We start from the raw sequence: 21,264 nt of genomic DNA on the forward strand, positions 1-21,264 counted from the left end.
AGAGCTACAACTTCAGCAGGAAGTTGGCCCTTAACCTCATGTACCTCTGAGCAGGTATCTTAAGTTGGTATCTTAACCTCATGTACCTCTGAGCCTGATGGCTCCCCACAGCAGGCTGGAATGTGGGCAGAACAGCTCCAGAATCTTTTACCTTATAAACCATTTCTCACTGGCTGCATGTTGTCTTAAATTCCTATTTCTGTGATTTAATTTAATGGATGTTAGTAGTTTAGAAATACTGACTGTCTCTATGGAGAGATGCTGGTTTTCCTTATGCTCCTGCCATAGGAATTTATTCTTACAATCCTCATGAAGATGTTTCTCTTACCCCTGCAGATCCAGTGCAGGCTTTTGGAGCCTAATGTTGCAGAATCTCTATTTTAGTTACCTTGATGGCCCATCCAAACTCATCCATTATATGTACATTTCCTTTAAATAAATCCTGTAGGGAAAAATTTATGATGTGTTCTTTTACCTTAATTAGCACAACTCAACTTTTCATTTCAGGTATCAACAGGATCTTCACACTTTAGGATCTTAATATCAGACACCCAACCAAAGTTCATTCATCACTTTAGTGCTTTGTACAATGGTTAGTCTTTTCCATTCAAAATTCACAGAACAGCAAGCTAAAGAAAAGTATCTTTCAGGGATCCTGAAAGTGTGCTTGGGGCATACCAGTAACATCAAAGCCCAGATACCCAGCCTAATATTCATCTCATTTAACATGATGAAGTGAGCCCCTGCTAGGAGCTGCTGCTGGGCACTGTGCCAGGTCCTAGGGCTGTAAAATTCAGGAGGCATGAGCAGTGTCTGGGGGAACTTAAATGATAGACTCTGTTATTGGAATGAATTTAATTTTTATTTAACATTTATTATCTGTCTCACCTGATACTCTTTTCAAAGAAACCCATTCTTTCTATTAAAAGAATGGTACAATCACTTATGGAGAGAATTGATTGAAGATCAACTCTTGATTGAAGGAGATCTAGGATCTCCCTAGATGGGTTTTTCTCTTATGCAATGGTCAGTAAAGGCTTTGCTTCCACATGTCTAGTAGGTGCATCTCAAAGTCCTTCCTCAAAGAGCAAAGAAGTTTCAACTGCCAGGCTATACCTTCCAGTACCTCATTGCACTCAAAGGCGGAAAAATATTTTAAACATGTTAATTCATGTTTAGGGCTGGGCATGGTAGTAAATGCCTGTAATCCCAGTGGTTCTAAAGGCTGAGGCGGGAGTAATGCAAGTTCAAGGTCAACCTCAGTAATTTAAGGAGGTCTTAAGCAATTTAGTGACACCCTATCTCAAAATAAAAAATAGGTGGGTATGTGGCTCGGTGGTAAAGCACCCCTGGTTTCAATCCCCAGTACCAAAGAGAGAGAGCAAGAGTGAGCACTTAGAGCCAAAGAAATTGTGACTGCTTTAGACCTGGGCTCTCCTCTCTCTTGTCTCCACTTGTGCAGCTTTTATGAGACTCTGATTTCTAAGGCAATTCCAAATGAAGTTTTCCAGAAGGAGCTGGTTATACTCTTTTGGCCTCATGCTAGGGGACCAGTGAAAAAAGAGGGGGCTTGAATTTATCATGCTAAACATAGTAAAAGGCATTCTCCATCCTGCTGATTAACTACAGCCAATGCTAGTGATTTTAATAATAAAGGAAATAATAAAGGAAAATCTAATCTAAACCCATTTGCTGTGATATTAATGAACACTAATTGTCTCACCCTTGTCTCTTGGTGCAGTTGTTGGGCCCCCTTGAGAGTACAGGCCTACAGGCAGGATCCTCCAACAGAGCCATAGGAGAGAGCACTGTCCTCAGTAACAGCAGATGTCCTTTCTCCAAGAACACTCATGGTTGGCTTTTTTGACCCAGCCTGGCTTCCTCTCCTCTCAGTACATGTCACTGTCTGCTTCCTAGATGACCAAGGTTTTTCTTGCTACTCCAAACACAAATCATAGGGTTGCACTGGAAGTTCTCCATTTAAAAAAAAAAAAAACTGTAATGTGAGATAATTCAGGCTACTGAAGAGTGTGTACAACATCTATCAACACCGTAAATGATACTAAAGCAAACTCTTAGGCAACCACGACCCAGGTAGAGAGAGCATTAGAGTGACTCACAAGTCTCTTGTGTCCCTCTCCCTGAGGCATCTCCTTCCTAACCCCAGGGCAGTGACTGCATCCTGAGCCCAGTAGGAATCACTCTTTCCCCTTTGTAAAGGACACAGGAAATTTCTTAAGCAGGATTCCTTATTCCAAAGTCACAAAAATATGCTTTCTAGATGCTTTATACTTTTGCTTTCCTATTTAGTTTCTTTAATCCTCCTGGAATTTTTTTCTGTATATGATTTGAGGTAGGATCATGCTTTATTTTTCCTATCTGGATAAGGATTATTTTAGCATCATTTATTAAAATATCAGTTTCCCCACCCTATTAATTGGCAATATTGCCTATGTTAAATATTTGACAGCAGTATCTCTGTATTTGGACCCTGTTCTGTACCATTGTTCGAATTTTTTAATTTCTGGGTCCATGCTATACAATCATTATTATAATATTTTCTCCTGAGAGATTTTTTTCCATTATAGATATATAATTATATATATAAAATTTAAATCACATATTATTAACAAATATATATTTGTTAATTTACTTTTATTTTTATTGTGATAAATTTTTGTTAATCTTTATGGGTCATATTATGATAATTTGATACATGTATATAATGTGGGATAAACCAATTAGGGTAATAAGCACTTCCATCTCTTCAAACATTATCATTTTTACATGTTGGAAATTTTAAAGGGAGAAACAAGATTGCTATTATTTGCAATTGCTCAACTCTGTTTCCATTTATTCAACATTATTAATGCTTTTAAAGAATTTTTATGCTATTCTAAATGGCATCTTTCAAAAAATTTATGAACTTTTTTCCTTTATGTATATATATTCCTTTATGTATATATACATATATATATAAAATATATATATGTATATATATATATATATATAAACTTTCTCAGGAAAATTTGTATATATGATAATAGAGTATATTTGATATACATACATATTAGCTATAATTTTATACCACATCTTAATATCTGGTGGGGCTAGCCTTCCTAGGCATCTCCTTGATTGTACTTGGCCCTTTATCCTTACATATAAATTTAGACAGTGCTTATCAAGTTATACACTCATACACACACACACACACACACACACACACACACACACACACACACCCTATTGGGATTCCTTTGAATAAATAAGTCAATTTGAAGAATATTTTCTAACCCATGAGTATAATATATTTCTCCATTCATTTAGGATTTTTTTCCGTATTTTTCAATAAGGATAGAAAATAATAGAACTTTTAGAATGTTTATGTTATGCTCTATTTTAACTTTTCATTATGCTTTAATTGCCTGGAAAATTTTGCACATGAACTTAATCAAATGTTTTGAAATGCAGCAAGAAGCAATAATAGAATGCAGAATCTTAGAATTTCTACAACCTTTTTTTATGTCTTTATAAGGCCACTTCATTTAACATTGTTACTCATTCAATGTTTTATTTATTTGAATTGTATGTATTCAAGGTGTATAAAATGAGGTTTTGATATATATATATATATATATATATATATATATATATATACACATACATGCATAGAGAAATGATTACTACAAATTTACATGCCTATCCCCTTTCCTGGTTACACTGTGGTTATAATAAAAACACCTAAATTCTACTCTATTAGCAAATATTTGGTACATAACACACTATTATTAATTCCAGTCTTCATTCTGTACATTAGGTGTCTATTCTTGATTCTGCCTACCTATAAATCTGTATTCCTTAATCTATTTCTCCCATTTCCTTCTCCTCACCACTTCTGGAAAACATTGCTCTACTCTGTTTCCATTTATTCACCATTATTAAATGCTTTTAAACATTTTTTCTGCTATTCTAAATGGAATCTTTTAAAAAATTTATGAACTTTATTTTTAGAGCAATTTTAAGTTCACAACAAAAAGGCATCTAATTTTATTTTCTAAATCTTCACAACAGTATATAAAAAAGACAAAAAATTTTTGTATGTTGATATCACGTATATAAACTTGGTAAATTTTCTATTCAATCTAATAAGTTTTTTACAGATTCTTTTGGATTTCTCATATATACAATCATGGCATCTGCAAATAATAGCAATCTTGTTTCTACCTTTAAAATTCCCAACATGTAAAATGATAATGTTTGAAGAGATGAAAATGCTTATTACCCTAATTTGTTTATCCCACATTATACACATGTATCAATATGCCCCATAAAGATGAACAAATATTATATCCCAAGAAGAATAAAAGTAAATTAAACAATAATATTTGTTAATATTTGATTTAAATTAATAATATATAATTTTAAAATTCTTTTATTTTTCTTGTCTTACTGTACTAGGATCTTCAGTTCAATGATGAATAAAAATTGTGATAGCCCTTACATTGTTACTCATTGCAAAAGAAACATTTTCACTTTTTCACCATTGAGAATGTCTGTGGCAGGATTTTTATTTTACTTTTTTCATGTTAAGGAATTTTAGCTTTAGAAGAATTTTTAAAATCATAAATGATATTGTTTTATCATTTTCTGTATTCATTAAAATAATCACATATTTCCCCTTAATCTTATAATTTAGAAAATTACGTTAGTTAATGTTTAAATTTTACATTAATTAATGCTCAAGGCAGTTTTGCATTCCTGGAAGAAACATACTTGATTCTGATGTACTATCCCTTGGCTATGCTGCTGGATTTGGCCTGCCCATATATTGTACAGAATTTTTATACCCATAATTATAGAACTATTGGCCAAAATTTTCCTGTCTCCTACTGGGTTTTTGTAGGTTCTGGAATCACGATGTTGAAAGCCTTGTAACTTAAGTTTGGAGAACATTCCCTTTCTTGCTATTCTTAAGAACCATTTGTGGGCTGGGGATGTGGCTCAAGCGGTAAAGCACTCGCCTGGCATGCGTGCGGCCCAGGTTCGATTCTCAGCACCACATACAAACAAAGATATTGTGTCAGCCGAAAACTAAATATAAATATTAAAATTTAAAAAAAGAATCATTTGTGTGAAATTGGAATTATTTTCTCTTAACCAATGATAGAATTTGCCATTGAAACTATTTCTGGACATTTAAGTTATTTTGACTACTTTTCAATTTATTTGAAGTATGTAATATTATTTAAGAAAATTTTGGTTTTTATAATATTATGCTTCCTTCCTGACTACAATGATTTCATATGAAGCAATTTTTTATTAGTAACCAAAAGAGCATCCACAGGAAGGCCTTAAGCTTGCTAAGTTTGGAGTCTGGACCTCTGGTTTTGGAAGGTCACAGGGCTGATGTGATAGATCTGCCCAGAAATAAGAGCAAGTGAGCACCAGAGAGATGGAAGCAGCCTTCCTTAGAGAACAATAAATGCAGTTTCTAGGGTTGTAAACTGCATAAATCTCAGTTTACCATCCCAAGAAGGAGGATTCAGATCTCACTTACAAAACTCATCTTCTAAAAAGAGCACTGGCCACCACTATGCTAGGGAGCCATCCTGTTTAACTGGGCAACACTAGCCTCCTTCATTCTTCTCTGCATTTCTTAGATTTTAAATTCCATGAGCAACTGATGTAATATTTCTCTGTGATGGCCATAATTTTCTGAAAATTCAGACCAGTTCCAATTTATAGGCATGAATATTGATTTAGAAAAGCAATTAAACATCTCCAAAAGATGAGGCTGCAGAACCAAAATTAGGACCCTGGGATTGGAAGGGACTTCAGAAATCCTTTTGTGGCCTCTATGCTGAGAAGGTCAAAGACACACAGCTGGCAAGAGCCAGAGTCCCAGCCCAAACTAAGGACCCGACACCTAGGCCAGGCTCCATTACCTGGAAAGATTGTCTGCAGTCACTTGATTAATGTTTTTCAAAACTCTTTACAATGTCCACACTCTGAGAGAAAATTTGATTATATCAAGGTACATCCAAATCATAAAACTCCTTACAATGTGACAAACTTGCCTTTATGCAAAGACTGCACAAAGACAGTTTTAAATCTCTTTCTCAGGAAGATAACGGGAACTTTTCCCTGTGTGATAACCCCTGGTTGAAAGGCAGAAATGTACATTTCCTCACGTAGTGAGTTCATGTGGAAAGTGGCCTAAAATCAACAAGAAGAAATTGCTTGGTCACAAATGAGTACTTCGTGTACTAAGTCTATTTTCATTTAAAAAGAAGCTTTTAAAGCATCTGCTGACTTCTGATTCTCTGATGCCTCCAACACTGTCGATTTACTCCCATTCAGCAGACCCTTATTTAGCTCTGACTACTGTGGATGTTTACGAGACCCTCACTGTGTGTCAATGGAAGCACAAGTATGAGACCTCTGTGGGCCATGACAGGGATGACACCCATGAGAGGGTCTTCTAAGGTGAGGAACAGGAGAGCAGCATATTGGGAGCAGCAGTGTGGAGGATGTTTGAGCTGCCCATGGGCAACTGGCGAGATCCCATCAGGAGGACAGCTGTGGATCCCAGGGTTGGAGCAGCATGGTGCTGGCACTGTGGGGGAGGGGTGGGTGCCATGGACAGTGGACCTCAGTCTGAGGTTTAGGGCCACCATTTACTAGCCATGTGACCTTTGTTGATATGTTCCTTTACTTTTCTCTGCCTTGGTTTCCCCATAAAGTAATAACAGGACACAGTTCGTAAGGTGGTTGTGAAAATTAACAGATAAGGCACTTAGTATAATACTGGGTGCATGGCAAAGCTTACCAGCTGCTTCTGCAGAAGACCCTCAGCAGCTGGAGGAAGCTGGGCCAGTTTGGCATCACAGCTTCCATGATAGGTAAGTTGGACCTTATTATAAGGACAAGGGAGGTTTCTGAGCAAGATGGTGATATTCTCAGAGCTCTGACTCAGAAAAAGAAAAGGACTGTCATATGGCGAAAGGAAAGGAGCCTTCCATTAGTCAATGTTTTGCTGTGTGTATGTGCGTGTGTGTGTGTGTGTGTTTGTGTGTGTGTGTGTGTGTGTGTGTGTGTGTGAGAGAGAGAGAGAGAGAGAGAGAGAGAGAGAGAATTTCCACTACAGAATGCCTCTGATGTCAGAAGCCTTGACTTCCTCACTTGCTGGAACTCAGGGCCTGCTCATTTGCTGGATGGATGGATGGATGGATGGATGGATGGATGGATGGATGGTGGCACTGGAATTCTCACAACAGTACCCAGATATGAGCAGGAAGAAGATAGTAGGGAGCCTGGCACTAGCATGTGTGGCCTGTCACCAGTACATCTACTAGCACATCCACTAGGCCCTCCTTCCTGGCCCTCTGACTCCCTGTCCTTACAGATGAGGGAAACTGGACATCAGGAGACTCAGTGACTTCCCCACTGCCCCACAGTGGGAAGCAGCACTGGGACTGGAAAAGGGGACTTGCTACTCTGGGTGCAGAAATCTGTCATGCCAAACTGACAGGTTTAAACATAGTATTTACTACTGATGACTTAAACTAACAACAGAAGACTAAGGTAATGGTGGGAAAGTCTCAGACCAATACAGCCAATAATAATAACAGCATAAACAACAATAAATTAATAAATGAATACAATTCTAATTTAAAAGTTTAAAAGGTCCATGATGCACACTAGATGGCAGCACTGGGCATCATTTTAAGGACTTTGCTGGGAGCAGCTGTCACATCCCTTCACTGAGGTTCTGTCTAGGCCACCACAGGGCTGGATTGCATTACTTAAGCATCAAAATTACTTACCACTTAAATCATTTAGGATTTAAACATCCTAGTAGAAAGATCGAATCCCAAATTGCAGGGTCCTTGTGTCACCAACTTTCCTCCTGGCAGAGCAGGCAGGGAAACAGGAAAGGGAAATGTGCTCCCTTGTCCTCTCAGAGGCTGGCTTTGGTTGCCTCTCTGTGTCACTGAAGAAGTCCCTCTGGGGAAGACTTGATTTCTAGAAGCCTCTGAGCTAGGGGTTGGTTCTTCCCAGTTAAGGGGTGGCAGAGACACTGGCTTCCTCTGGGCCTCTGGATGGTCCGAGTACATCTACTAGCACATCTACTAGGCCCTCCTTCCTGGTCCTCTGACTCCCTGTCCTAGGCACACTGGTGACAGGCCACACATGCTAGTGCCCAGGCTTCTTCTTTCTAGGACCTCGCTGAATAGCTAATGCTTATTGAGGACCCAGTGTGTACCAGGTGTCCTGCTCTAAATACCAACATCTATCACCAACATCCAGCACCCACATGCTTCACTTCCAAACTAGCCATCAGTATCCATGTTCCTGTTCCAGGCTCCTCGTGGCTCCATATTGACTTCCCAGCCTGGTCTCCTCCCTTCTCACACCAAAAGGGCTTGTTCTGGCTGTACACACTGCTCAGGAATGCATCAAGGTGTCTCTGTCATGTGGTGACAGGGACATGTGTTTTCTCTCCCCAGGCAATGGCATGATGGAACTTTAACATAGAGAAATGGTGGTTGGGATTTAAAAAATGAATATTAGAGGCTTTCAGAAGAGGAACTTGGGGATAAGTAGACGTTATGGCTTCAGATCACACCAAGTGGCAGTGTCCGTGCCTAGCATCTCCCTCACTCTGTGTGTTGCTCCCCTGAACAGCATAGCTCTGTGGCCGTTCTGCCCACACAAGTTCCAATGACTGGAGCCTTGATTGGCTTGAGCATGATAGAAACAACATACAGATGAGTATAAAAATCAATGATAACCACTACTATTCATTAAGTGTTTTACATGGATTAACTCCTTTAACTCTTACCAACACAGTGGGGCAGACATAACCATCATACCCATTTTGCAGATGAAGAAACTGAGGTCAAAGAATTCATTTTTCCATGATCACAAAGGCAGACCCTGGTGGTATTAAGATTGAATCCAAGTTCTCTGATTCTAGAGCCTGAGCTCCTAGACTCACTCCATGGTCCACTCAATTTTCCACTAAAATCCAATGTGAATTCCACTGACCTTTGTTATAGAAAGTAGCCCCTTGTCTCTCTGTCTCTCTGTCTCTCTCTCTGTCTCTCTCTCTCTCTCTCTCTCTCTCTCTCTCACACACACACACACACACACACATACACACAGTCATTCATTATTCAAGGAGAGCAGCAATAAATACCTCCCAAGGCAGTGACCAGAGAAAGGAAGCCACAGACAACCTGGAGTTGAGTGTTGCCTTTGCCTTACTGTGTTTTGCTCTTGAGCAAAATAATTCACTGTTTGTGTGTTTCTCTGTGTGTGTGTGTGTGTGTGTGTGTGTGTGTGCATGCACGTGTGCGTCCCAAAAGCTGTGTCCATATTTGTCCATATGGAGCTGTGACAGACAGCATCATGGTAATTTCTCAAAATTGGACTTCAATTTCCCTCATATTCTCTTAGAAAAATATCAGTCACACTTGCATGGACCCCATAACAGCTCTTAGCTGCCAAGGACACTTGTTCACCTGTGGGGCCTCCGAGGATGGGGCTTCTGTCCCACACAGTTTTCATCCTCATGCTGCCCAGCACACAGTGGATGCTCAATAAATGTTGGTTCACGTAAAATAAAGTGTGAGCCTACCCTAGGGAGGGGAAGGGGTGGGTCACCTCTTGATCCCTGGGTGTCTGCTCTTGCACCTCACTGCTCCTTGCTGGGCTTTGCTGGGGTCTCCGTGTCTGTTCAGTCTCTCTCTGCTGTACGCCAGGGAAGGAGAAGCGACAAGGCCCATCCAAAGCCACAGCCATCATGTGGCAAGTGAGACAGGGGGAGAACTACATATAGCACCACAGAAGTCGTGTGAGACGTGTGAACACATGTGAGAAACACAGGCCATTGTGGGGAAAAACAGAGCTTGCCTGGTGAGTGCCAATGTCAGATCAGCCCTTACAACACACATCTTTTGTCTCCACTATGTAATAAGGAGAGACAGGAAGAGTGAGGAAGAGAGGGAGGGAAATTCATGAATCGTGCTGAGAATGAGGGGAGAGGGGGCTCACCCTAGGACTTAAAGCTGAGAAAAAATAAAGAAACTGAATTGAGAGACTCCTAGGCTTTACTGTGAATTAAACTCTGTTGCCTAAGAAGTAAATTGTGGACTTGAAAGGGAAACCATATGCACTTGGTTTTGTGCTATTCAGACCTGCCCATGGGCTTTCTATCCAGTCGTTTCTAGTTGGCTGGGTTTTTTGGCCTGACTTGCCTTCAGGTCCACCCTCACTGCCTGGGTTCTGGCTTCTTTGGGGGTACTCAGGGGCCTCAAGGCCCTAAGGCAAGATGAGTGAGGGGCAGTAAGCCCAGCCCAGCCCATGGCACCCACAGAGAACTTGGGGAGAGTTCTGAGATCTCAGGCTGGTGTCTCCCAGCACATAGTAGGAGGCAAGCTTTTGGGTAATTTCATAATGCAAAAAATGGGTATTGCCAGGGTCTCCACAATTTACTTTTAAGGGTTATGTGTGCCCTTAATACCTGATGTGCCCCCCTGAATTGCTTTGGCTTTGCTGAGACAATTCAAGACTAGATATTTTTGCACTGCAGAAAGAAGACCCCACCCCCGCCCTACCCCATCCTTTTCAAAAGAAGTAAATTCCCAGGGTTGAGATTCACTTTCTTCGAGGGAACAATTATATAGTACAACAAAAGAAAAAAAAGATTTTTTTTTCCAGCTAGAACTCAATACTACAAATTCACCTACTCAATACTTTAAGTCAATTCATTGATCATGGGCAATTCATGAACCAGTGAACTCAGCCAGCTGCAGTCTAACTACAATGGAGAAAACTACATTTTTAAAATTTGTTCACAGTAAAAATAACTTTTGGAGAGTATGTGAAGGTAAAACATCAGGTTCAATACAGAATTGTCTTTCCTCTTGACTCTGATTTCCCAATATTAAAGATGCTGCAGTGTGCTTTGAAAAATACATAGCTTTTGTAAAAACTGATTTTTGTAAGCCACACAATCTAAAGGAAAGCAGGGTGGACTGTAGATGATCAACAATAAACTACCTTTAATAAGTTCCTCTTCCTGCCTTTTTGGTGGGAAATGCATTTATCGATCATGTCCTATATTTTTATTGAAGCCACTTGGCAAAAAACTGCCCTAGATGATCCTCTAAGAGAAGATGATGCTGCTGCCGCTGGAAGATCAAGTGTCAATCCCAAACCCCAGATTACCTGGAGATGCTGTCCATCCAGCCCAGCCAGCTAGTAGTTTCTCAGGCTTCAGTTAAAAAAAGAATAAATGGGGGTCTGGGGGAGGGGAGGCAAGAAAGGAGATTATCATGTCTTGATACCTGGGATAAAAAGGGTATCCATAGAGGATTGGTTCCTAGAAATATCTGTAGATGCCCAAATTCCTTAGGTAAAATGGTGCAGTATTTGCACTTGACCTACACACAGCCTCCTGTATGCTTTAAAGCATGTCTAGATTAACCATAATACCTAATATAATAAAAATGCTGAGTTGTTCCGCTGTGTTATTTAGGGAATGAAGAAAAAGTCTGTACATGTTCAGTACAGATACAATTTTCCCTCAAATATTTGCTGTCTATGGTGGGCTGAGTCCAAGGACACAGAACTGCAGATATGGAGAGACAGTTGTACAGTGAATGCTCACTCAGAGAAATCTCTGTGAATATCCTTCTAAAATTTACATCACTAAAATTGTCTTACAGAAAAACTTTGATATGTAAGAAATGAATTGCTGGACTTTGAGTTAAAAACAATCTTTTGCACAGAAAAATATAGAAGTCCACATGTTTAAGAAAAATCTCAAAGTCACAAGTGAGGTCATTAAAATGTTAGAGAAAAGATGAAGTTTTGGAGAAGCAAATAGCCCAGTGCACTTCAATATCTGTATATCTGTTGTGGTGAGTATTATTGTGTTCACTAATATCAGGTTTATTCCTTGCTGAGAGAGAGATTGAGAATGTTTTACTTCCCTGCCCCTTTGAAGTAGGCATGGCCCTATGACTTGCTTTACCCAATGATGGAGATCACTTCCACTGCTTGACTCCCCATCCCTCTCTACACCTGTTGCATTGTGGTGGTATCAAAGTACATGCAGAGGGCAGCTGTCCAGGAAGTTTCCTGGGCCCTTGGTGACTTAACAGAGCAGGGCATGAACATTAGTTCTGTTAATCCACTTTGATTCTGGACTTATTTGTTACTGTACCACAATCTGGCACATCCTCACTGGTTTATAGACTTTTGAAATCACATTTTAATTCATTTATTCATCATGTCTTTTCTGCACATCTATTAAATGACTAGCGATGTTTCAGGACTGGGGACATGGCTGTGAGCAAAGACAAACCTCCCTAACCTCATGAACCTAGCATTGTGTACTTTCCTCACCTAACTTGACACCACAGTAAATCATCTTTTGTATTTTCCTTCCAGTCCTATCTCATACTTGATGATGGATGTCGTGTTCTGGCTGAATGACTTGCTGAAACTGTTTCACAAATTGCTTTCTGTTCTTTCCATGTCAAATAAATGAAAACTCAGCCAGCCTCTATATTCCATTCTTTTAAATCTTTTTTTCTAAAAATAATTTTCTTGAATCTCTTGATTTTTATCACTAGAGCTTTTTCCAACTTAGTTCAGAAGCAGCACATGTGAGGACAGGGAGCAAGTAACCAAGTTATGTGGAGACATGGCCGTTGCACAATGTTCTGTGAAAGAGAAGGAGGAGGCTCCATCTGTATATATTCACTCTGAAGCATGCTTCAGCTCTGACGTCTTAAAATATTAACATGGTGGTGGCACGGGTCACAACAGTAGAATGCAGAGATTAAACATAAGCTTTGATAATAGTCACAATGGGTTCACATCATAGTTCTGCCAGATGTTCACAATGTGAGCACTGAAAATTTCTCTAATTCAACCAAGACTTCTTGAGTGCCTAGTATGTGCCAAATCCTGAATTGAGAATCATGCAGCAAACAAGATAGATATTAGACTCAACTTTACAGCATGTGACAGATTAATTATGAAATGGATCAATGTATCTAATGTTCGAAAGAAGAAATGAAACTATCATGAGAGAATTTGAACTGTTTTTCACAATTAAGAAATAAGAACCTAAGAACCCAATATGAGTTAAGCATAGAAGGGAGAATGGGAGCTTTTCAGGAAAGGAAGTTGGTAGGTGCAAAGGCCCTGAGGCACAAAGGAGGCCAGTGGGTCTGGAACAAGGAAAGTAAGGGGCAGAAGTATGAGAGGAGTTAGAGATGGAGGCAGGAGCCCAAGAGTGCAGGGCCTAGGAGTTTGGTTTTTACCCTTAAATCAATGTGAAGTCTTCAAAGAAGGAAGAGACATAGATCCTTTGCCAAAGATCACATTGACTTCTCTGAAGAATATAGATCTGATTGAGGCAAAAGGAAGCAGGAGGCCATGAAGAGTCTCACTCTAAGATGGTAATGGGATCAGGGAGGGAGCACAGAAATTCAGTAGGTATTTAGGAGGTAAAACGCACAGAGCAGGGTGATTAGCTGATATGGAGGAGGCTGGGTCAACAGTGATTCCCATCTTTCCAATTCATAGAAAGACTGTATGGGTGGATGAGGGCATGATTCTCCTGTAGAAGAGGGAACTGTAGCTCACCAATGTAAATTATTCAAGCCAAGATCTTCTCCCCCAGAAATGTCAGTAGTCCCTGAGGAGGGCGGTGAGAGGTGAATTAGATCCTGAGTGAACAGAGCCCAGGGCCTGACACATGGAGCTTGTGCAAGGATGGTGGTTGTTTCTCTGATCACCATTATCAACCATGTGAGTGGGAGACACAGGCCCCTGTTCTCATAGCATCTCGCCCTTCACATTTTGTACCACTCTCATTTGCTCATTTTATATACATTCGCATGATTCTTTTTTTTTTTTTTTTTTTTTTTTGGTACCGAGAATTGAACCCACGTGTCTCAATCACTGAGCCACATCCCCAGCCCTTTTTATTTTTTATTTTGAGAGAGGGTCTTGTTAAGTTGCTCAGGACCTCGCTAAGTTGCTGAAGCAGGTTTTGAACTTGCCATCCTCCTGCCTCAGCTTCCTGAGCTGCTGGGATTATAGGCATGCACCACTGTGCCCAGCCATCACTGTGTTTCTTTGAAAGATGTTTGTCTCCTCTCTTGACTTGAAGCTCCAAAAAGACAGAAACTGCATATGATTTTGCTCAGCATTGGAGTCCCAACACAAAGCATTGTGACAAAAATGGACAAACAGCTTGGACATGAGATACATGCTTTCCCAGAGCCTCATTCTTTCTTATGACTTGTACCCCTAGACAGGTATTTAAAGACAGCCTGCCATTTGGTTGTTACTGACTGCACCAGAGCAAACCACACAGTTCTTCAGATTTCACTGCTAGATCAAAACTTGCCCAAAGCCTCAAGCACCTCAGGAAGTTCTTTGAAAATAAATGACAGATGTTACCTAGCAACACTTCAAGCTGCCTTGCATGGGGAAGACTCTAGGCTTATCTGCCATCTCCCCTTTTCTCCACTACCCACTCTCCTCTTCTTGGTACTCATAAGATCTCGGGTTTTGAAAGTGTCTAGTCTTAACTTTTGAAAACCAGGGAAATCAGAGAGAGAGAGAGAGAGAGAGAGAGAGAGAGAGATCAAGGCAAAATAAAATTCACATTTAACCTAAAACATTTAAACCATTAATTATGACACTTCTCTCATAGAGCATTTATGAGAGCATCTATCCAGCAATAAAACCATTTGATTTACTGTGTGCATTTTCTTAATTTGCTCCTATAGGTACTATCTTCTAAGTGTTCATATGGCATTTTATTTAATGATTATTATTATTTATTACATCTTATGCAATGCCTTACCTCTGAACAAGATTATGAATACCACAAGGACTAGAACCAGCTCCTTGCAAGATATCTTATTAACATATGTAGCAAGTACTTGTAATTAATTGACTGGGTTGCTTATCTTTGAGGAAAAATAAAATTGAGAAAATACATAGACCCTCCTTCCAGATAGCAGAGTACCACCTGAGCAAATTCAAGGCAACTTGCCATTGCCAGAGAATCCTCTTGGCTCATTCAGGTTACACAGTGAATGTTTTTCTAGTTCACATCCTAGGTTGTCTATTAGCTCTCCACGAGCTACCTCTGAACTCTGATTCTGCTTCATGATTCATTAAGTAACAGTGCCCTCCTGCAAGGTTGTAGGATTTTTTTGTCTTGTTTTGTTTTGTTTGGTACTGGGGATTAAACCCAGGGGTGCTTAAACGCTGAGCCACACCCCCATTCCTTTTTCATATTTTATTTATAAACAGGGTCTCAATGGGTTGCTTAGGGCCTGGCTAATTTGCTGAGGCTGTCTTTGAACTTGCGATCCTCCTGCCTTAGTACCCACCCCCCAGCTACTGGGATTACAGGTATGCACCACTGCGCCTGGCTGTAGATGGTTTTAATCCTGCTGCTTTCTTTCTTTTTTGTTGACACCTAGCTGGTACAGGTGCAACGACTCTCTGAAAACTCTTGAACAAAAAATAACCATGAGCAAGTGACGTAGGAGACATGAGTGGGAACATATGTCAAGCTTCCACATTGGAGTCAGAATAGGGGAGGTGGCCACTTAAGATTCATTGCTGCTAATTCTATTGAGTGATAGCTTCTTCTAGACTTCAGAAAGGGCCAGGAGTCAGCAGTTTCCAAATTCTTGGCTAGCTCCTTTTCCAAGCTTAAATCTCAAGCATGCAGCCAGATGGAGAAGAAGAAATATAATAAAGGCTCCACCTGGAATCAAGGAAAAAGGCAAACAGAAATTTAACCATCATCCAGGAAGCCCATCTTCCAGCAAGACCTTGATTGGCCAACCAGGAGCTCCCCGAAAGCCCTGTACACCAAGTACCAGTTTCCTCACATTCTCTCTTGACTCCAGCCAATAAAAACAGCAGCAGGAAGACCCAGAGGATTGTAAGCACATTACCTAAAATTCCAGTAGCAGTAGAAAAACTTAAAGGACAAAGCTGTCTTCAAGCAAAACCTATGTCCCTTGGATCTCTCTCAAGAAACCTTGGCTCACTCTCTGCTCCACTCTGAGGGAGTCTTAGGGATCTGAAGAACAGAACCAACAGAATGTGTATGTAATTATAAAAAGGAAATTATTGTCTTGGCTCATGCAGTCAGAGGCTGGGTAGTCCCATAATGGCTGTCTGCAAGCTGGAGAGCCCAGGAAACCAGTAGCTGTTCAGTCCCCAAAAGCTGGAGCTGCAGAAGAAGAGGGACCAATGGTGTAGCCCAGTCTGAGGCTGAAAGGTTGCTGGTGAGAGTCCACATTTAAAGGTTGAAGGAGCCAGAGTCTGATGTCCACAGGCAATAACAGCAGTGAAGAAATGGAGAACCTAATGGGCCTGGGTGAGCCTGCTTTCCGCTTCTGCTTTTTCTTCCTTCTGAGTCCCCAGCCAAATGGATGGTTCTGTCCACATTCAGCAGGGGTCTCCCCTCAGTCCAGCAATGCACATGCAATCGTGTCTGGAAACACTCTCACAGATGCATGCAGAGGTGTGTTTTACCAACTTTATAAGTGTCTTAATCCAGTCAAGTTCACAATCAAGGTTAACCATCACTGGGGGTGATGAAAGGTCAAAAAACCTTCCTTACTGCCTTTCTGGAGTCTGAACTTCTCATTATCCTTTCACTGGATCCTTTCCCCCTTTGACTTCATCAGTTATGGTGTCTGGGGTTTCTGAACACTGAAAGCATTCAATTGTAATAGAATTCTATCTCCATAGTGCACTTATATATGCACTATGTGTGCAAATACTATAAAATGAATAGCATTTAAATTTTAAGAGATACTTTTGTATTAAGCATACTTACAGTTAGGTTTTTCTTTGTGTTTATGTTTTTTTGAACCATTAGTGGCTCATTCTTATTACACAAAGCCTTAAAATATAAAAATAGCAGATTAAACATGGAAGCCTCCTTTGTTTCTGAGCCCAAACAGCTTCCTTTCCCAGGAAGTAACTACTATTAACTGGATAGGTAAGCTTTCAGGCCGATTTCTAAGCATTTTTAATAGATATATGGCCAAATATACTTTTAAATTTTTTCATGTAAATGGGATTATACTACATGTATTGTTCTATAGCCTTTTTTTAATAGAACAGTAGACTTCAAATCCAAATTTCTATATAAGACATGCATTATAGTTTGTTAAAGGGGACAGGTATTATACTTAATTTAGTAAAATACTACTAGATGGGGATTGTCTCATAACAGAAATTATGAGAGCTGCTACAAATATATCTTTGAACAACAAGGTATATAAACATAAATCATTCTGAAGAACAAACTGCTAGAAATGTAATTGTGTCAAATATATCCATACCTTTAAATGTTTTACTGAGGTATAACTCACAATAAAATTACCCACTTAAGTATTTATTAATATTGTTCATATTAATACTATTATTCATATGATTGTTTGCTTGTTTGCTTTTGTACCACAGATTGAACCCCGTGGCACTTAACCACTGAGCTACATCCTCAGCACTTTATTTTTATTTATTTATTTATTTTGAGATAGGTCTTGCTAAGTTGCTTAGGACCTTGCCAAGTTGCTGAGGCTGTCTTTAAGCTTGCAATCCTCCTGCCTCAATCTCCCAAACCACTGGGACAACAGGTGTGTGGCACCATGCCCAGCCATATTACTCATATGTTTAAAGAGTCTTATAACCATCACAATTTTAAATCATTTCCATCATCCTGAAAAAGAAACCTTGCAATCATCTATTATAGCCAGCTAGAGCACTAATCTGCTTTGTCTCCACATTCCAGATGTTACAAGAAAATGTAACTATCATGTGGTTCTTTGTTTGCTCCTTTTACTTGAAGGTTTGGAGATTTACCTTTATTTTAGAATCTACCAGCATTCCATTTCTTTTTGGGACTGAGTAATATTCTACTATATGGATATACCATATTTTGCTTTTCCATTTACCAATTAATGGACATTTGGGTTGTTTCCACATCTTAGCTATTATGAATATTCCTGTTATGACTATTTGTGTGCACGACTTTGTGTGAATGTTTTCATTTCTCTTGGGTATATACTTAGAAGTACTGGGTCTTATGGTAAATCTATGTTTAACTTTTTAAAAAAATGCTAAACTTTTCCAGATTAGCTTCCCCTTTTACATTGTCACCAGCAATGTAACAAGGGCTTGAATGTCTTCATACTCTCATCAATACCTGTTTTTGACTATCTTTTTTATTATGTCCATCTTAAGGGATACTAAGACATTTGCACTTTAAAATTGGCTTTACTAATTTGTATTCTTGCTGAAGATATATATATATATATATATATATATATATATATATATATATATATATGAAAAATAATACCCATATCTCATATCACTACTAATAGCTATTATCAAACTATGTATTTCTGGGAGCAGTGATGCATACCTATAAATAATCCCAGTTATTTGGGAGGCTAAGGCTGGAGGATCACAAATTTGAGACCAACCTGGGCAGACCTTGTCTGTGTAGCTCAGTGGTAGAACACCCCTGTGTTCAATCTTTAGTAGCACACTAAACAAAAACCTTACACAATTGTGTGCTTATTTTTTGCCTTGTGAGTATTTGTACAAAATTACTCATTGTTATTTTAATTTGCATTTCCCTGATGCTGGTGACACTGAGCATCTCTTCATATGCCGCTGGACCATTTTATTTCATTTATAAACTTCCTGTGCACAAATGCTGTTCATTTATTGACATTAACAGATAATCTGTGTGTAATCCAGGTATTATTCATTTGCTAACATATATGAAATATATCTTAGTCTGTTATGTAATTTTTTTTCAGGTTCTGGGGATTGAACCCAGGTGTGCTTTACCACTGAGCTGCATCCTCAGCCCTTTTTTATAAGTTGTGGAGACTGGCTTTGAACTTATGATCCTCTTGCCTTGGTCTGCTGATAGGTGGGATCACAGTTGTGCACCATTACACCTGGCCCATTTTCTATTTTTGTAAATTTAAATTTTCATAGTTTTCTTCATTATAAATTTGGGGTTAGATTTTTTTTAGTAAGTTTCTCCCACTCCCACTCCCACTCCCAAGATTATAAAAGTACTTTTATATTTTCTTCGAATATGTACATAGTGTTATTTTTGTGTTGAACACTAATACATTTGAGAATTATTCTTCAATATAGTGTTAAGTAGAAGAATATATGGTTCCAATTGCCCCCAAACTTTTTATTAAATTTATTCTTTCCTAATTTGAAGTAAAATTTTACCTCAATCATAGTAATTTCAATGGGCAAATCAATGTTTTGGGGGGGGGACTATAAACTCTGCTCCATTGACCAACTTGCCTACTCTGGGCCAGTATAGGGCCAGTTAAGTCACTACTACTTGGAAAGTGCATTTGGGTATCTGGGCAAGCAGGTCCCCTTTCCTAATTCTTATTTTCAAAGAGAACATCTTGGCTAATCTTTGTAAATGTAAAGAAAAATGTTCTGGTTCAATGATACCTCCCTAAGAAAAATAAGACAGAAAAACAAAGGTTTAAAATAGGAAAAAAGCCAGGGCAATTTCATGTTTTCTCATTCTGTCACTATTAAAATTGCAGGGATACTTGTCCAATTCAAATTCTTTTGTGCACCCCCTCATGACAGACTTTGAGGTCTGTCATGGGAAGAAACCAGGACTCCTTGATGGGCACAGGTCCTGTGTAACATGTCAGAGACAGAAAAAATAAGGATGGTTCAAAACATCCTATGTAACAAAGCAAGGATGTTGCTAGAAATGTTAAAAGCAATGTTTTATAAATAAACAGAAAATAAAGACATAATAAGCTTTAAGTGCTTTCTCTGGCCAAATTGAAATATTCTGAAAATCTACAAAAGGAGAGGGAAATTAAAGTAAGAAGTTGAGCCTACAAAGAGTCACAGATTTGTACTGATACAATGAGGATGATTAAAGGGAATTTAAGGGAATATTCACAGGTGTGTGTATTTTGTTCATTCTATGAAAAAATATACCTTTTCTTTAAAGTGGAAGAATGTGCTTGTTTCTAGTTATGAATACAGGAAAGAATACAGTCAAAATAAAGAAACCGGAAATATATAGTACAAGAAGACGACTGATTACCATGAGTGGAGACACATAATAATTAAGTAGAAAAGGAATCCAGTAGATCATATACAATGATGAAGAGAATCCAACAGCACGTCCAAGGTGATAAACAGCCAAATATCTTGAAGAAAATAATTCTCCACACAGATTCTTCATACACAAAATCTCAAAGTGATCCTAATAATTATATGGAACATCGATAAGGTCATACATAAGTTCTCAAAAACGGTAACAAACAAGGCCATCATAAAGGCTGACAATGAGTAGGTAATACTGGTCATGTTAAGTGAAAACACCATTTCTGGGAAGAACACCAAGTTTTGAAAATTTAAAGTAAAATAAATGGGGAGGTTGTAGAATTCCCATAACAAAGCAAGTAAGAGCTAATTATATAAAAGACTTGGTCCAAGGCCTTGACTTATGGTTCAATGAACTTGGACTGTCCAGCCAGGATCCAGGTCTAAGTAAGAAACAGTCAACAACCCAGATCTTTCTCCTTCATGTGGTCTAAGCAGACATCCCTTTCCCTTTAGAAAGGAAGCCCAGGAAGTTGTGTTTAACTGTGTCCCTAGGAAGACATGAAAGTAAATATGGCCATAGTAGTATAAAAGTCATTTTTAATATGCAAAAATAATTGACATAGACTTGGCTTTAGAAACAGGTTTACATAAGTCATTTTTAAAATGTGCTAATTGCATTTAAGCATGGGTTGTATACTGTTTAAGGAGTTTGAAAGGTCCCAATCACCCAGACTAAACCTGTAGTTGTAGTTGAGGTTGTTTGAGACAACTCAGTTAACTAAATTTATAACAGATGTTTAAAAGCTCAAGAAAAATTGTTGTTTCCATTCTTTTTCCTTAATTCAGTTGAAAAACCAGTAGGCAGGACCAGAGTGAGCAAGGTGGCGGAGGAAAGTCACACACAGGAGGACTAAGGAAATCATTAGCTATGAGGAGGAGGCTGGCAACCAGGTTTTCACTGCTGGAGAAGGAGCTATAAATATGGAAAGAGGGAGAGGGAGAAGAACTTGGTTGGCATTAAGGGTATTGCTCATGATTCAATAAATACAGATAAAAATAAATATCAAT

The sequence above is a fragment of the Spermophilus citellus genome, assembly GCF_964194105.1.
Source record: "Spermophilus citellus genome assembly, chromosome: 6".
NCBI lineage: Eukaryota > Metazoa > Chordata > Mammalia > Rodentia > Sciuridae > Spermophilus > Spermophilus citellus.